The following is a 17,650-nucleotide window of genomic DNA, read 5'->3' on the forward strand; positions in this document are numbered from 1 at the left end:
TGAGGGATGTAAGGCCTACACTATGGTATAGGAGGGTTTTATTTTTTAAAAAACTTTTTTAGCAAGTTAGGGTATTTTTAGGAAATAAATGCGACACTGTTGACCCCAATCTGGAAGAAGCCCAAGCAATTTTCCCAGGAGAGGGGTGGATTCGAGCAAGTCTAGTCACATACTCAAGTTCACTTTAGCTATTTTCCAGGCACCTATGAGGATAGCACAAGAGCTCTTTTAGCAAACTACTAGAAGTAGAGCTTCTGTATCTTTTGTTTTATCTACCTGGGCAAAGTGGCCTAAACAGACTAGTGCAGGGGAGGAAGAAGTTGTGGATACCTCAGAGCAAGAGTTGAGAGCAAACAATTTGTGTTCAAGCCTTACCTGATATGCAGGTAAACTAACTGCTTCATCATCCTATACCTCCAACCCAGTGGGAAGTAGCATGCATGTGAGCATATGTACAAGTGTGTATAGACACACTCACAAGCACACACATGTCCTCAAGGCCTTTTCTATCAGCACCCCTACTTGTTTCAACTAGCCATCAAGGACAAGAAATAAAAACTAGGTCTTTACAAAAAGAACCCTGGCCTCTCCTTGGAGGCTGAATGATTTTATGGTAGAGGCAATGTTGAGCAGCTAGCAAAACAAGACAAAGGTCTTATTTGGTTTATCAAGCCCAGGCTACACCCATTGTTCAGTGGGCCAAGCAGGGTTAATCAGTACCTGGACCTTTGAATGGAAGCTTTACCCAATAAATCCATGTAGATATTCTTGCTACATAACGATAAAAGTACTATTCCGGTAGGAAAGCAAAATCACTGAGATTTTAGGCAATAATCTTTCCTTGCCTATTAAATAGTGAGTAATGCCTGCCCCAGAGATAGCAGGGAAGGGAAATCTATAACATATCACAAAATCGATTGCCAAAACAATGTGAAATGGGGTTTTCTGAAAAGAAGGCATTGTGAGTAAAGGTCCTAAAAGAACCTTTTGTCTCCAATTTCTTTTTATGTTCCCATGCAAACACACAAAAGAGCAAATTGCATGAGTTTGAAACCAAAATGTCCTATTTTAACATTAAGATTCAAGAATACAAAAGAATTCTAATTATAACACCAAGAGGAATGGTTATGAAATACCAATAATGGTTGATAAATGCTCAATCCATTCACTGAAACACAAAAACAAACCTTTGACCAGAAGCACCTACAGTTAACAAGCCACCATCAGGGTGATAGAAGCCTCCAAATACACCTCTGACGATGGAGGTGTCACCCCTTTGATAAATGCAGCTCTCGAGATACCTAGCTTTAGAGGAAGCTAGAAATAAACAATAGTTGCTTTGGCAGGAGCTTTCCTAGATCTTGGATTATCATGCAGCCCATTCTATAGGCCTACCATCTTTCCTCTTGGTTGTCCAAACAAGTCAGTGGGAGAGGCTTTCTCAAGAATGTATGATGCTCTGTTTAATATGAAAAATGACCCTCCCAAGGCCTGCGAAGAAATGAAAAAGCAGATTTCCTTGCAACATTCACAACACAAACTCCAAGGGAAGGGGCAATTTAACAGGGTGCAAAAAAATCTAAAATTTGTGGATCCTTCAGAGATCTGCCTCCCACTTTAATTGTAACCATCTAAAGGGTTAAATCAACTCTGGATTGTGGTTGCATCTGAGTATTCGCTCTTATTCTCTTCTTTTAATGATCTGAGGGAACTGTTTACTTGCTGTTTAGAGAAGGAGGATGGGAGGAAAGTACTCTTTTTTTCTGATACATAGAATTACTACACTCAACAGGAGTGATTGCAGTTTTAAAGGATTAGCATACGATGAAATACATTGCAGCTAAGTAGCCTTTTGATTCTGAATCTCAGCTTCCAGACATTACTGCATGATCTTAATATCCCTGAATCTCTATTCCTCACCTATAAAGTAGGGCTAGAACTGACCTCAGAATTTCACAAGGATTAAATTAGTACCTTGCACATAGCATCCAGGAAACAGTAGCTATTATTAAAATTGACTTTTCATTGCTGATTCATTCATAGGCTCTAGAAACTTTGTGCAGAAGAATCAATCAATTATTGTGTAGGTAGGCAATGTTAGATTTCAGAGTATAGAGAAATAATTTAGTAATAAAGTGCTAAAATCCATGTGACTTTTGCTCCTGAGATTGAAGAGACACATTCCTAAAGATCCAAATGCAAAATTTCTGCTATGACATAATGGAAGGGCCTGGGTTTTTAAGCCAGGCAAATGTGAGTTCCAGTTCCAGCAACACTACTGTTTAGCTAAATGATTGGAGAAAAGTTACTCAGAAAACAGCATGTAAAGCTTATAAAACATTTAATGTTTTGATAATTGAATAATGCCATGTTTTCTTTTTATAGTCAATGTTCTTTTAATAGCAAAGCCTTGCATTTTTTTAATGAAAAGCACTCTTTCAAATGTTTTATTTTATTTTTATTTATTTATTTTTATTTTTAGGTGAGGCAACCCTTGGCTGATCTCACAGATTGCAAGGATCTGGTCAGCTTACAATCCCTTATTTTTCTATTCTTTATTTTTTACACCTACAGTACCTAGACTTCCTAAGTGATCTCCCATCCAAGTACTAACCAGGCCCGGCCCTGCTTAGCTTCCAAGATTAGACAGGATTGGGCTTGTTCAGGGTAGCTTGGCCATAGACCTCATTTTATTTTTTAAATTAGAGAACTATATTACGTGAAGTCTGGAAAGCAGAAAAGAGAGGTGAAATATCATAATTCCACCCTCCTAACACAGCCGCCATCATGATGGTATATTCTCTTGCAATGAAAACACCGTCAAGACCACAATATGATCTTTCTTAACTGCTTTCCCTTCTCCATTCTCTCAATTGTTTTACTGGCTCATTATCAGACACACACACACACACACACACACATACACACACACACACACACACACACGTAAAAGGCAAAACAGGTAGGCTTTAAGAACTCTATCAAATGGACCTATGCTACCTTATGACCTTATCAACATTTCATGTGCTCAATAAACATTTAGTTCTTGACTAATGTGGACATCATCAGGAAGAGCATTGGAAAAACCTCAGAGAATCTCATCCTGCCAATATTTAATCCCCTTGGGTCTTCCTACCTGGTACTGTTGGATGTTATCCATTCAGAAGTCAAGACCTGAGGAACGGTGACCCAAAAGATGGGAGGATACATAAGGCAGCCATGAAAAAACTGATGTGCCTAGCTCTTTCCTGTTTGGAAATCCAAATGTGAACATGGACCCCCATAGAATTAAAGAGAAAATGAACTCAGCAGAAATATACCATTTTCTGAAACATATGGGAAGAGGACACCCAGCGAAGAGAGGTGAAGACGACTCATGACACTGTTCCACACAGAAGATCATAAACCTTGAAACTCTTTTCCCGGAGAGGTACTGCGTTCTGACAGGCAATAAAAATGAATTCAAAGAGGTTTGGGTGTGGAAGGTTGGGGCAGGGTTGCCAGATAAAAGACAAGACACCCAGTATAAGTATGCACAAGACATACTTATACTAAAAAATTATTCGTCGCTGATCTCTGAAACTTAAACTTAACTAAGTATCTTTTATTTTGATTTGTTAAATCCAGCAGTCCTATCTGAGGAGGGGAAGCTAGGCAGAAGGAAAAAGAGGCAGAATCTCTGAGTGACAAAATGAAGTGAAGTGATAGCAGAATGTGAAAGATTTTTTTAAAGTTTGAGTCTCATTTATAAATAATGGAGTCATCAGGGCTTTACCAAAAAGAATGTGAAAGGTTTCCTAATCGAGCCTCTAAATGTTTAAATGTTTCCCATCCTGGAGGGCAAACATGTCTCCCCATTAAGTATACCCTGGGTGGCTTTTGGCAACAAAACCCAGGTCATTTGAATGGGAGTCTATGTCAGCATTAGAGCTCCTGTGTTCTTCAGGTTCCTTCCCATCTACCCTCCACCCTCTCAGAGGTCGCTCCCCATTTCTGAAAGAGCCCGTGCAATCTGGTCTGTCCTCAAACCGCAGAAACCTCCTAAGTGCCAGCACCACCTAAACAAAAGCAGCTCCAGGTCCCCGGTAAAATATGCACTACACGTATTTGTTGAATGACTACCGGGGTCAATCTCCTCTCTTCAAAAGCCATTCCCCAGTATTCCATTATCATCTCCATTTGCTTTATAAAAACTCCTTAATTTCCTCCATACTGCACTCTAATAAATCCCTCCACCTAGATCCATATGAATTAATGAATGTCAGGCCATATGGACAGAGATGGAGATTTCGTTCATGGGCCAGCCTTCATAGGCAACAACTATATTCCACTTGACTTCTAGCTTCCTTGCATATATGATGGTAACTTTTGTCATCCGTGGGGCAAGGTTTTCCCATGGTAGCTCCATGTGAGAAATCATCTTTAATAAGTAATCCTATACAAATAGTGAGTAGGGGATATGACCAGCATACACTCTGACTCGGCCCGTATAAGTTTAGGCATCTGATTAGTGTTTGGTCCTGTCCAGGAAGTAGCTGGAGCAAGAAATCAGATATGAGAGGAAGTCTTCTGTGGGAGAGGCCCCCTCACAATGGAGTCTGTGGGGCCAGGAGACACAGGAATGCTAGTTAGGTTGAGAGGCTATGCAGTCGTGAACCACTCAAGGGAGCGTTGGCTAAAACTCAATTCCCTCCACCTCTACTCAGGTGTCATTGTGAGTCCAGCCAAAACTTGCTGAATTACTCCGTTCATTTCAAGGAGCGAGGTGTCCAGGAGCGTTCATGATTCCGTAGTTCTTAATGTGCGAGTTTTCTCTCTGTAATTGAATGAGACAGATCAGTTGTTAGTAAATTGATTTTGGAAAATTTCCACTGACAGCCATGACTGCAGACATAAAATGATAAGATTATAAAATCCTTTTACTCACAAGGCCTTTTCTAAAAATCTAATTTGTTTTCTAGTCTCTTTGATGCCTTATTTATGATAGGTACTTAGCAAATATTAGTTGAATGACCGAATGAATAAATGACTGGGTGAATGGTGAGCATTAAAATCTTCTTGGATATATGAGAATGGAACTTGAGACTAGGCTTCGTGCCATTGTGAGAAAAGTCCCAAAGCAGTCAGAGCTCTATCACGTACTAGTCCTGTGATTCTTGTGATTGGGACAAGTCACTTAAACTCCATGACCTTCAGCTTCTGAGGCTGTAAACGGGAATGATCTCCTGCCTTAATAAGTGGATTTCAGAATAAAGGGAGATTTCGTACCTGAAAGTGGCTGTTATATAGATCTAGGATAATCAGGTAGGAGTCAAAACCCAGTTCTCGCCACCCTCAGCTACAAGACCTTGCTCACATTAGTTAATCTACCCAGGCCTCATCTACAAAATGGGAATAATAATCATACCAGCGTCACTCAATTTTCCTCAAACTGTATATACACGCAAGAATGTTCACAAGGTGAGTTCATGCTAATTTCTCTTCTCTGGGTTCTCATTCTCTGTAGATCTTCTCAACGAGTTGTTGTTTTGTATTGCCCAGACTTGTTCTCTGCCAATTCACCAGTCAGCAAGTAAATTAATTAAGTGATAAGTGATTCCTTGATCTTTTTTTATTATTATCATCATCATTATTATTTTGATGATGATTATTAAAGCAGGTGGCCATCTGATTGGCCATAGGTCAACGCATGCAAAACAGCTGCAGTGGTATCTCAGAATTTTTTCTTTATCAGAGACCTGCCACCCAGGTGTTTCCTCATCTTAGGGACTCACCCTCTAGGTTTCCTCAAATCGTTGTCTTCCAGATGAGACCCACCCACTAGAGAGGAGCTTTGAAGGAACTGGCCCTGGGGCGCATGAGGAAGTACTTCACTGATGATGGCCCTAGCCACTCTCTCAGGAAAACAGTGACCTCTTCCCCACCCCACCCCTCCCCGAGAGCCTCAAACAAAAGCAGAAGAATCAAGCAAGCTTTCTACCAGAAGAAGCCATGAACAGTTCTCATTGTCTCCAAGAACAGCCTGGCTACACCAGATAGGAGTTTTGGTTTTGGTTTTGGTTTTTTAAAAAGCATCTAAAGACTCCTGAACAGTGAGCTGATTTATACCATCCATCTCCTTTCCTGAGCCACCATATCAACTTATTGACTGCTTCCTTTGTTCCATTTGGTAGATGCCACATTTTTAAGGGCACCGTAAGAGGCACTTTCTGTCAATGCCAGGTTGGGAGCCCTCACAATCTAAAACCTCAGGAGAGGATTACACCAAGAGTCCCACACATCTCTATGCTAGTAACAACATGCTGGGACCACTCATCGTAAAGTTCTAAGTCAAGGTCTTCTGTCCCTTATCACTTGTTTTCACTGAGGCGAAACGCATCTGTTTGGTATGTGAATAGATTTTTTAACTCCTTTCATAAAGTCTAGTGCTTGAGACAAAGTCAGCCCAGGTTCTGCACTTTGTCCATATTTCAGCAACTCTCGTGCTTGATATTAAAAATAGCTTTGTCTAGTCCATTGAGATCAGACCCAGGAGACAGGCGCCTGCTATCCTAATCTCTGCTTCACAAATAGCTCTCTATGGCCTCGAGCATCTATCAACACTTCCAGGGGTTTCCAGTTATAAAGCAGGGCCAGGCCTTGGTACCTATGAAGAAGGTAGGCTCTTCTGAACACTCCTGAGCCATCCAAGAAGTTAACGTGAGGCCTACATAGTCCCCTTTCCACCATGGACCATCAACTGTGGTTCAAAACTGGGAAGCAGTTAAGAACATCCCCCACGCTTAGAGTATCCTGTGTTTCCCAGGCCGGAACCTACAATACCTTCCCTAGAACATAACTACTAAGCAGGCTCTCCCTCCTCCTCACCTCCCCCAACACTGTCCCTCACCCCAGCCCCCAGCCCATCTTGTACTCTGTGAAAGACTGGTAGACCTTGCGGTTGCCAAGGGAACCAAGCCTTTTATTCCATCCCAGTGACTGGCTGGCTGGGGCTGAGGAGTGGGGTAAAGACTGGTGCCCAGGCCTTGAGAAGACCCCCAAGCCCCCCTCCCCCTTTTTTCTCAAAGCAGGCTGCAACCCCGTTGCCTTTTCACCCAATCCCAGCTGGGTGGCACGGAGCCCTTGGGCTCTCAGGAGCTTCCTGGCTGTGGGCTTGGGGAGATCAGTGCTCCCCAGGCCCTCCTCTGGCCCTGGCCCTTTCCAGAGGACAATAACCTCCATGCAAGGGAAAATTCCATCGCCCAGGGTTCAAGTCTCCAAGGAGTTGCTGGGGCCTCTGTTTAGCCTGGAGTGGGCTCTAAGGAGCCGCTGCAGCTGCCTGGCTTGTTTTCCCCCTCGCTGTGTTTTATTTTTAACCCCTGAACTGCCAAGGATTGTTTTTCCCTGGCCATTGCCTGGGAACGGAGAGAGGAGAGAAATAAGGCTTTGTTCCCTTTGGAGAACTAATTGGGAGAGACAGGCAGTGTGGCGGGCTCAGCCCCATTAGGGTGTGCGGCTCCAATCCCTGCACATACATCTTCCCCCCAACCCATGCCTAGGAGGCTGGGAGTGGGGATGCCTGCCCCCCGCCCCCACTCTGGACTGTGACTGAGGCCCAGGGGCTACTGGAGAAGCATGCACGGCTTCAAGATTATGTAAGTGAACAAGGGCCATTTTCTTGGGCTTAGAAAATATTCAGGAAATAGGGATGTTGTGAACTGGAAATGTCTACTCTATCCCATTTCAAACCCCCAAACCAACTTCAGCTTTTCTCCCCCTGCTGTTTCTTCCCAGATCTGCATAAGGAACTCTGGAAGGAAAGTGAAGGAACTCAGACACAGTAAAAGCCAGGAAAATCAAGAGATAATCCATTTTAATGCTAGGTTAATAAATGGGAAACACCTAGTAGCCTCACTTTTAAGTTTACAAAAAAAAATTCTTTTTACTCAAGAATTTAATTTTATCACAAATCAGCTAGAAATTAATGAGAAGTCTGACCCACTGCCATTCTGTTTTAAGATTGAATGGATCCCAGGTAGGAATCCATAACAGAATTTAAGGATTATTCTGATCCCATTTAGAAACAGACCAAATTTATTTGTCTGTTTGTTTATTTGTTTCAGGTAGTAATTGTCTGTGTTTACTGAATGCTTGCTATATGCCATGCGCATTCTATTTGTTTTTTTTTCCCCCAGTTTCATTGAGATATAGTCAACATCAGAGCAATAGAAATAATGGTTTTATTAAAAGTTCAGCCCTGTTAACTTTTCACGCATTCAGCGGCAGCTCTGGCTACCGCCCCCCACTTCCCCCACCATCCCCATTAAATCCTGCTGACATGGGTCACACACTGCAGATGGTCTGTCCTTCCTCTGGTGTGGCAAGGCTACATTTTCAGGAAGCTATTGGGCTGAATTAGGCAACTGGAAGCCCTGGAGAAGTGTGTACGTGCGTCTATGTGCCTTTCAGGGCTGGGGTTTAACCTCCCCCTAGGAATTTCCCAGCAGCGTATAGACAAAGGCCTCAAGAGTGAGAGCAACAGATGGAAGGGGGAGTCAAGCTGGGACTCAGCACCCTTAAGCCTGGCTCTGGCTCCCCTCATGTCATCTCACACTCACTCTCTGCATCTGGTCCAACTACGTGGAGCCCCAAGCTCCTGCACCTCAATCCGTACTCCCCATAACAGTATCTGCTGCCAAGCCAGAATCAACGCTAGGCCTGCTGCACCACTCACACCAAGTCTTTGAGGAGTGGGCACTGCTGGCAGCCCAGAGCAGGCTCTCTCAGAGGTAGGCTCCCTGCCACATAGACTATCTGAAAAGGTCCCGTCAGTGTGGACTGTGCATTGGACCATCTACATTATTTTTTTCAGCTTTTCTTAAGACAATCTGCTAGCCATTGAGAGACGGGCCAGGGTTAAGGTATAGCTTCAATGTGGCCATTTTTACAACTCCAGCAAAGTCCATGGTTGGTGCCAAATTCTTGTAGAGTTGAACGGAATGGACGAAAGCTGACCAACAAAACAGAATAATAATAGCTAACATTAACAGAGTGATCATATGCCCAGACTATTCTAAATGTTTTTTGTGTATTAATTTCTTTTTACCTCATGATAAACCTATAAGATAAGGACTATTATTTTTCTATGTTATGGGTGAGGAAACCAAGCAAGGTTATAAACCAGGCAATGCCGAGTGCAGCAACCACTAGGCAAATAGTGTAGGCTCCCCAAGGAAGCCCAGTCAGGAAGCCTAGATTGTTTGCCTCGGGTCCTCTCAGCAACCACATGTCCAAGCCACAGCATCACCTGGCTTATATAATACAAGAAGAAAGATGCAGAGGGGCCCTTCAGAAACTTAAGGAGGTAGGCATGTGATTTAACTGGGCAAACGTGCCTTGAGAGTCAAGAGACCCAAATTCTCATTCTGGTTCGGCATTTATCCACATAAGCATTGCTGACCATTCCAGCTCCTAAGCTCCACTCTCTTTCTTGGTCAGCCACAAGGTCTCTCAGACCTCCCAGGTCCTTTCTTATCCCCAGGTTCTGTGAAGAACAGTGACAGGCAGCACATGTTGGCACGAGGATAGACCCCAGACAGAGCAGCCCTGACGAATAACCACTCACTCCCCACATGAGCCTTAGTATGCACGTTTCAGTGTTTTGGGAACTATGTGTTCTTTTGAAATGTGTCTGTTTGGGCCATGAGTAAGTCTTGGGGGGAGAGGGGACAGGGGCCTTTTTCCAGTTAGTGAAGTGAAGCTTCATGGAGGAAGAAGGTTTTCTTAGTCACGTTTCCTGTTTCACACTGACCTTTTAAAAGGAAACCAACAAATAAACCTGCGCTAAGGCCTACTTACGAGGTCTACCCACAGGTATGATAATGATGATCTAAATAAAGATCACAGTGGGCCACACTTACCTGAATCAGTGGAAATAGTAAGACAGTAAGAAGGTCTGATAGACTGAGATGAAGGGGATGGGGGTGCTCCGCAAACTGCAAAGCACAATGACATGTAAGAGATTTGTTCAACAGGGATCCAAGCAGAGAGGCAGAGAAAAACCATGTGGCAATCTCTCCATTGGTCTCTACGTATTTAGGGCTTAGCCTCTCGTTTTAAAATGGAGTCTCCAAAAATTAAGAGAGATGCTTGGAAGGATTTCAAAAGAAGTAATGATGACTAGGTTGTAAAAATCAGTTATGGGAATCGAGATTAGTTCGCCTGGTGAGAAAAGGACCAAGAGATAACTGAAGAATGGTAAAGTTGGTGAGGATTGGTTATTTGATGAGCGATGGCTGAGGTGTGTTTCCATAGCTGATGACCACAGAACGGTAGGCCCAAGCAGGAGCAGAGACGTGGAATATTCAAGAACGTGCCAAAGACCACTGGACAGTAGTACAGGTTGCCAAGGCCAGGGGACGGCCTCGCCTTCACCAGGAGAGCTGGACAATCAGGTTTGGGGGCCTAAGTCTTAATGAGATGAAGGGATCAACTGCCACGCTGTTTGCTCTTTATTCAAGGAAAACACCACAGAGGAGATTTTAGGTTTGAAAGGCTTTGTTTTGTTTTGTTTTGTTTTGTTTTGTTTTGTTTTGTTTTGTTTTGTTTTGTACAAGGAGGCCTGGGATTGGGCCTAGGTAAAAGTCAGGTAAAAGAAGCAGTGATAATGTCAGCAAAATGGAATTGGAAATAGGGGCAGGAAATGACAGGCAATGACCCAGAGAGCACCTACGAGTTAGAGGGAATTTTTTGGTCAAAAGTAAAAAAGAACATTTTATTTTACTTTTTAGCTAAGTAGTACAATCACGTGGTCAGCAATAAAAACAGAAAGTGACAATGTGTCACTTCCACCTTATCCCCGATCTGTCCAGTTCTTATGCCCATTTACTTATCTTTATTAATTTCTTATACATCCTTCCAGAATTTCTTTATGTAATTATAAGCAAATATGATTATAGATATTTACTTTTTCCATTCTTTTTTTGCACCAAGATAGCATAATACCATACTTACATAATATCATGCCCCAGGCTCTTTCACCCAACAAAGGGTCTGGAATTCTTATCATATCAGGAAGTAGGTAGCTTTCTGATGCCTTTGTGCAGAGAGAGAGACAGAGACAGAGACAGAAGAAGAAGAAAGGAGAGAGGAGAATGAGAACCCCGAGGTGATCATGACTAGACAATCCGGTCTCTCTCCAGCCAGCTTCCATGTTTCTCCCCCATCCGACTCCATACCCAAAACTTAGACCTAAATCTGGTTATTTTCTAATCCCCCACCCTGCCTCACATCTCCTTAAACCCTTCTGTCTACCGTAGGAGATTTCATACCCAGGCACCATATTCAACAAGGTCCCCAAGGAACTTAAAACAGTGTGTTTGACAGAGAAGTAACAGCATCATTGCAAAGAGAGAATGTCAAGCCTCGGCATTTGGGAGAAAGAGACACTCCCTTCCTGGAGAGCACCAGGAACTTCAAGTCCCAGAAAGGGACTTGAGCACTCAGCAGCCAGAACCCACGCTTCAGGCTGCCCCTCACTGTGAGGCTCTGTGCAGCAAAAGCCAGTGCCCAGGGCCGCGTTCATTGTGGGGAAAACCCCCACAGGCTGCTCCACCACGCCACCCAGCCCTGAGCAGTCCTCCATCGGACCCAGCTGTCCCCTTCCCAGGTCAGCCCTCCCAGGACTGAGAGCTTCGGTTCCTGCCCTCCGCAGCCTGAGCAGCTTGGAAGCTGAGTGGAGGGTGTGGCCCAGGGGATTTCAGGCACCTCTCACCGGGTCCCAGTTGGATGAGGCCTGAGATCTTGTCAAAAGATGTCCACTGTGCCAGCTCTCTTCAGCCAGGCTCATGTAGGAAATGGGGAAGGCAGGGGACACCTCTGCTGGACCACCATCCACAGCTCACATCTCCCGTGAGGTTGTTCCCTGACTCATAAAGCTCAGGACCCCCTACCCCCAGCTGCTCATGTTCCCAAAGGGTCTCCACCTTGCTGTTCAATGTCTCCCCTTGAAATAGCCACCACTGTGTGGTGGCTACAGGCAGTAGTTTCAAGGTCAAACAGTTGTAAGTTTGTGTCCTTACTCTGCCCCTAACGAGGCTATGACCTGGGTATACTTTTTAACCTCTCTACAAAATGGGAATAATACCCATTTCAGGGGATTACTATGAGGATTAAATTAAGGTGATGCTATGAAAAGTCTCAGTCTGGTATAATCAAATGCTCAAAGAGTAGCCACAGCCACCTCCCTTCCACCCGCCTTTCAGCACCCGAGCACCAGCAACACGGGGACGCGTGGCTGTGGGCAGCCAGTGCGCAGGCTGGCTTTAAAGAACGTGGGTGGCAACCACGGCTGAGAGGGAGCCCCTGGCAGCCAGTCAAGCCAGCAGTCTCCGCGTGGGCCTCTGCCTCCCAAATTCCAGGGGGCAGAAAAGGTTTTCCTGCTCCCTTCTTGGTGTCTCCAAAAGCATCTCCACCTCCTGGCCCTGGGAAGACAAACCCGCAAAGCACAGGAGGCAGTGTAGAGGGGGCCTCCCTTTCCATACACAGCCATGGCCTGCTTATGCAGCTACGTTCTAGTTTTTTTTCCCGGCGTGCAGGCCTGGAGGAGGACTGAGTCTGGCTATGGCATGGCCTCCTGATATACTCTGAGAGGGAACCAGAGGCCAGGCTGGGCCTGTGCTGTGCTCCACTGGCACCCATAATACCCCTCCTCCTTTGAGCTACCCAGATGCCACATGTGGGCAGGTCCCTCGCCCTTCCCAGGTCCTGCATCCAGACCAGACCCTGAACAAAAATAAGTGTCCATAATGCTCATATCCCACCAGAATCGGGCACAGTAGCCCTAGGAATTCAACCCCAACCAGGGTCCTCCCCACCCCAGCGAAATGGGGACCCACAGCATAATCCATGAGCACTGTTAGGGTAACTGTTTACCATGGGAAGGAGTCAGGAGAACACCCAGTCCAGCTGTCTTTCCATGGGGCCACTCCAGTGTGCGGTTTGTCCAGTTCTGTAGGTAGACTGGATGGTGGGGAGGCCCTAACAGAACCTGAACAAAATAAATTCCTGGGAAGGCCAGATATTTTTGTCCTTGGGTCTCTGGGTTGTATGTTTAGAAGCTCTTGGCTTAACCAGTTCTATCTCATTTTAGGATCTGCAAGGAGGATTGGCAACCCAAGATTCTAAATAACCAGACCCATTAGACTCCTGAGCTCCCAAGGGCAAGGATGAGGGTAAACTGACCCCAGGGTCCCAGCACCTTTTAACAACTTTTCTGTCATGGTCCCGTCTGACACAACCCTGCCAAGTGACCAGTCTCATCTTGAGTCACTCTCCATCCTCTGTGCCCCACCCGCCTGACGCCTTGCCATCTCACCCAGGCTTCTCTCTTGCCTGGAACAGCCAACACTCCCCTTCACCTGGCTAATCCCTACTTCACCCTGTACTTCTCTACATTTGAATTTTAAAACCTAAGTGCAGGATTTAGGTTCAGCTTAGCCAATTGATGTCTTTCAGGATGCTGACCCCATCCTCCAGTGTTATGCCTATCTCCCTCAACTGTGACATCCCTGATTTCCAAACAATCCTTTGTGCTTTTATTGTTGCTGTTGTTATGGGGCCCCGTAAGTCTTCATCACTAAAAAGTTTGGATAGGAACGGGTCCTGCAGACTGCTACTAGAGACTTCCGTCCTAGGCGTCAGCATGAATCCGCTCATCTCCATACTGATGTGAGAGCAGAGTGACAAGGTGGTGTTCCGATTATCAATTGCTATGGAAAAAATAAAAGCTCAGACTTGGCAATGGAAAATGCCAACCATTTTAAGATACAGATTCTGGGAGTCAGGAATTTGGACAGAGCACAGCAGGGATGGCTTTTCTCTGTTCCATCACGTCTAGGGCTTCGGTAGGTGACAAGGGGACAGTGGGTGACCTGAACAGTCGGGGGCTAGAGTTATCTAAAGTCTTCTTCAGTCACTTGTCTGGCACTGGCATTGGGATGACTCACAGGTTGGTCTCAGCTGAGACTGCCCCACTTAGACCTGCATGTGGCTTCTCCATGTATCTTGAGTGTCTCATAGGATGGCAGCTGGGCTCTAAGAATGAGGATTCCAAGAGAAGCAGGCAGAAGCCAGGGGGCCTTTTTGGACCAAGTCTCAACAGTCACGGAGCATCACCTTCTCCATGCTCTATTGATCAAAGCAGTCACAAGATGATCGGATTCAAGGGTAGGAACATAGACCCCACCTCTGGATGGAAGGAATGTCAAAGATTTTAGAACAGCCACAGTATCACAGGAAGCTTACACCCAGGTGCAGAAGTGCTTAGAGGTGGGGCTCCCTCACCAAATTAGAGTGTATGTCCCGGCCAGCAGGCTACTCAGTGGTGAGAACTAATCAAGAGGAAGCCCTATTCAGAGGCCTCTCACCTCCCTGCAGAGAGGACCATAGACCAGGCTATCGCAATAAGGACCCTCTAGCAGAACAGAGATTCGAGGTGAGTATTGGGTCTCCTGAAGAAGGCAGAAGCCCAGTTATCACTAACAGGACATGCATGGGGTCAGACCAGCAGCATGTGGCATGATTTAGCTGAGAACCAACAGATTTAGCTGAGCACTTTCAATTCTCCTCTGCTGAAATTTAAAAATATTATATCTATGGCACATTTATGATTTGATAATTCATACATTGCATCAAAAAAGGAAGGGAACGAAGGCTTGTTCATCATAAACCCATGCCAGCTTTTAGTGATCACCATACTTTTTAAACACACATAGACCACCCAGTCTGATCAATGTGAGACCAGACTGGGAAAGGGAGTAGGCAGCACATAAATCAAGAGAGAAATAGGAGAAAGCAAATGAAGAAGGAATTTAAAATTAGTCCTAAGTTCCTGTAGAGCAGGGCTCCCCAACACCCCAGGCCATGGACTGGTCCATGGCCTATTAGAAACCAGGCCGCAAAACAGGAGATGAGTGGCAGGCAAGCATGCGAAGCTTCATCTATATTTGCAGCCGCTCCCCAGCCCTAGCATCATCACCTCAGCTCCAGCTCAGATCATCAGACATTAGGTTCTCATAGGAGCACTGGTCCCTGGTACCAAAAAAGGTTGGGGACCACTGCTCTAGAGCACACTAGAAGGAGGGGGATCCCAGGACCCAGTCATTCCAGGTGCTCCCAGCCTGCCAGAAGACTGGTTTTCAGCTCTTCATCAATATCCTGCTTCAAGGCTGGCCCCATTTCTTTCAGAAAGCAAGCCATTTGCACTGATCTGGGGTCACTTGAAGGCCATTTTACCTCACAGGCTGGAGTATTTGGGACTTGGGACTTCATGGTGGGGCAACAGAAGGCAAAGAGCTCAGAGAAGGATCTGGGGAAAAGTGAGAAGAAAGTGAAATTGATTTGGGGGAGTTGGTATACAGTTATTCCTGTAGAAGCTGTGTGCAGAAACCCAGGGTACTATCATCCACATAGGTCATCAACTTCTGGGTGTCTGGCTCACACAATTCCAAAAACCCAGAACTGGGTGGTGGCTGCTCTGAGGTCATCTAGTCCAACCCTCTCATCTTAGAGAGGAAACTGGCAAAGTCCATTAGTACTTATTGAAAATTCATATGCTCTCCCTCCATTTTCCAGTCTTCCTTGTAGTGAAGTAGGGATCACATGATTCATTCTGGTCAATAGACTATAAGTGACATGTGTCAATTATGGACCCAAATAGTTAAGAGATAATCCACCTCCTCCATTCTTCTCTTCCCCTGCCATTGTGATCTTATAGTCCATGCTCTGACAGCATGACTACATGACGGAAGAGGTTCTATCCATCCTCGTCAGAGCAAAAAATAAAGCTTGATTGTGGTAAGCTGCTGAACTGTGGGGATTTATTTGTCACTGAAGCATGGCCTGACTTAGCCTGACTGAAATGAAAATCAAGGCCTCGAGAAGGAAAGTATGGATTTTGAGTAACTATGAATGATGCCTATCAGATCCCCTCACCATCAGGAAAACAGAATCAATGCAGGTCAGATGGTAAGATTTTCTACTCTGGGATGATAAACAGGCAGCATTGATCCTCTCAACATTACACAGAGCTTTATAATTTCCAAAGCACATTCATGGACCCCATCTTGCTTAATCCTCCCAGAAATCTTGGCAGGACATATTTAGCCCTATTTTATTAGGACTTTAAAATATATGTCCAAAGTTATACAGCGAGGGAATGATAGAGCCAAGACAAGAACACAGGCCTTCCCTCACACATCATCTAATTGCCCGTGTTTTTAGGATATTGGTATCTTTAAAAGAGATTATAGCTCTTTTTTCCTCTTCCTTTCTCCAAAAAAAAAAGAAACAAAAAAAAAAAGAAAATACTGGTTAGTATATGCTAATTTTTTCCCATAGGTCTATTTTTACAGTAAGTTTATTTCAATATATCAATTGAACCTGGAGATAACAGAGGCACCCAGGAATCATGGAGCCAGGGCTGGGAAACTCCACCCTCAAGGGTCTCTGGCTGAGAGAGTCCCCTTGGCCGGTCCCTGAGGAGGCGTAGCCACCATGGTCCCTGTCTGAGCAGCAAATGAAGAAGTTGGATTGGACCACATCAAAGCAAGATTTCTTCAAAAAATCCAAATCAGATCCAGGTTCCTCTTCTTCACACCACAGAGAGTATGTGAAGGGGACCTTCTGGGGCTGCTTCCTCTTTAAACAGAAAGGGGAATGGCTACAGGCCTAAGAGTTGCCATTTATGTCTGAGAGTAGGTGACAAGTTAAAGGCCAAGGTTGAGGACCCAGACTCCCTGGGGCCCTGTACTCTCCAAACTGAAGCCTCAGCCATAAGAAGCCCTGGCTCTCCTAAGAAGCCCAACACCCCCACAGCCCCCGATCCTGGCTACCCACCTGGGCCCACGTGATCTGGATGTCACTTCATTTTTTTTTTTTTTAGGCAAGGCAACCCTTGGTTGACCTCACAGATTACAAGGACCTTGTCAGTTTACAATCCCTTATTTTTTATTTTTTTACGCCTACAGCACCTGGTCTTCCTAGGTGATCTCCCATCCAAGTATTAAACAGGCCCGACCCTACTTAGCTTCTGAGATCAGATGGGATCGGGCTTGTTCAGGATGGCATGGCCGTAGATCTGGATGTCACTTCAGACCCTCACCTGCCCTCCCCTCCTTGTCAGTACCCAGATGGACAACTCAGTCCTGGAGTCCCATGTCCTCTCCAGCTCCTTCTTATTGGGCCTCCATAGACTGACTTCCATCTTCACCTTGGTTCTAAAGCTATTCCCACGAAGGCCATCACCAAGATGCTATTGTCCAAACAGGAAGAACTTAGCCTCAAACCAGGCCTCATCAGTTATAAGTTTGTTACTTTGAGCAAGTTATTCACTTTTTGTGATCTCAGTTTCCTTTTCTGCAAAATGGGGATAATAATAGGCCCTGGCTCATAGGCTTGCTGTGAGTATGAAATGAGGTAATGTGAGTAATGCACTTGGCAAAATGCCTGGTTCACATGGTCTATCATACAAGGAATATGGGTTATCAATCCTTCATTCAAAACTCTTGAGGCCAAAGATCATAACTTTTCTTTTTTAAAATTGAGATATAATTGATTTATAGCATTGTATTAGTTTTAGTTGTACAACTTAATAATTTTATATATGTACATA

General features: G+C 44.8%; 2 pseudogenes; both read right to left on the bottom strand.

Annotated features, from left to right (window-relative positions):
* Positions 1-2,565: 2,565 nt before the first annotated feature.
* On the bottom strand, positions 2,566-2,684 carry LOC112482434 (annotated as a pseudogene).
* A 14,313-nt stretch (positions 2,685-16,997) lies between these two features.
* Positions 16,998-17,116, bottom strand: LOC112482458 (annotated as a pseudogene).
* Between the last annotated feature and the right edge of the window lie 534 nt (positions 17,117-17,650).

This window comes from Pteropus alecto, unplaced genomic scaffold, assembly GCF_000325575.1.
Source record: "Pteropus alecto unplaced genomic scaffold, ASM32557v1 scaffold276, whole genome shotgun sequence".
Lineage (NCBI taxonomy): Eukaryota > Metazoa > Chordata > Mammalia > Chiroptera > Pteropodidae > Pteropus > Pteropus alecto.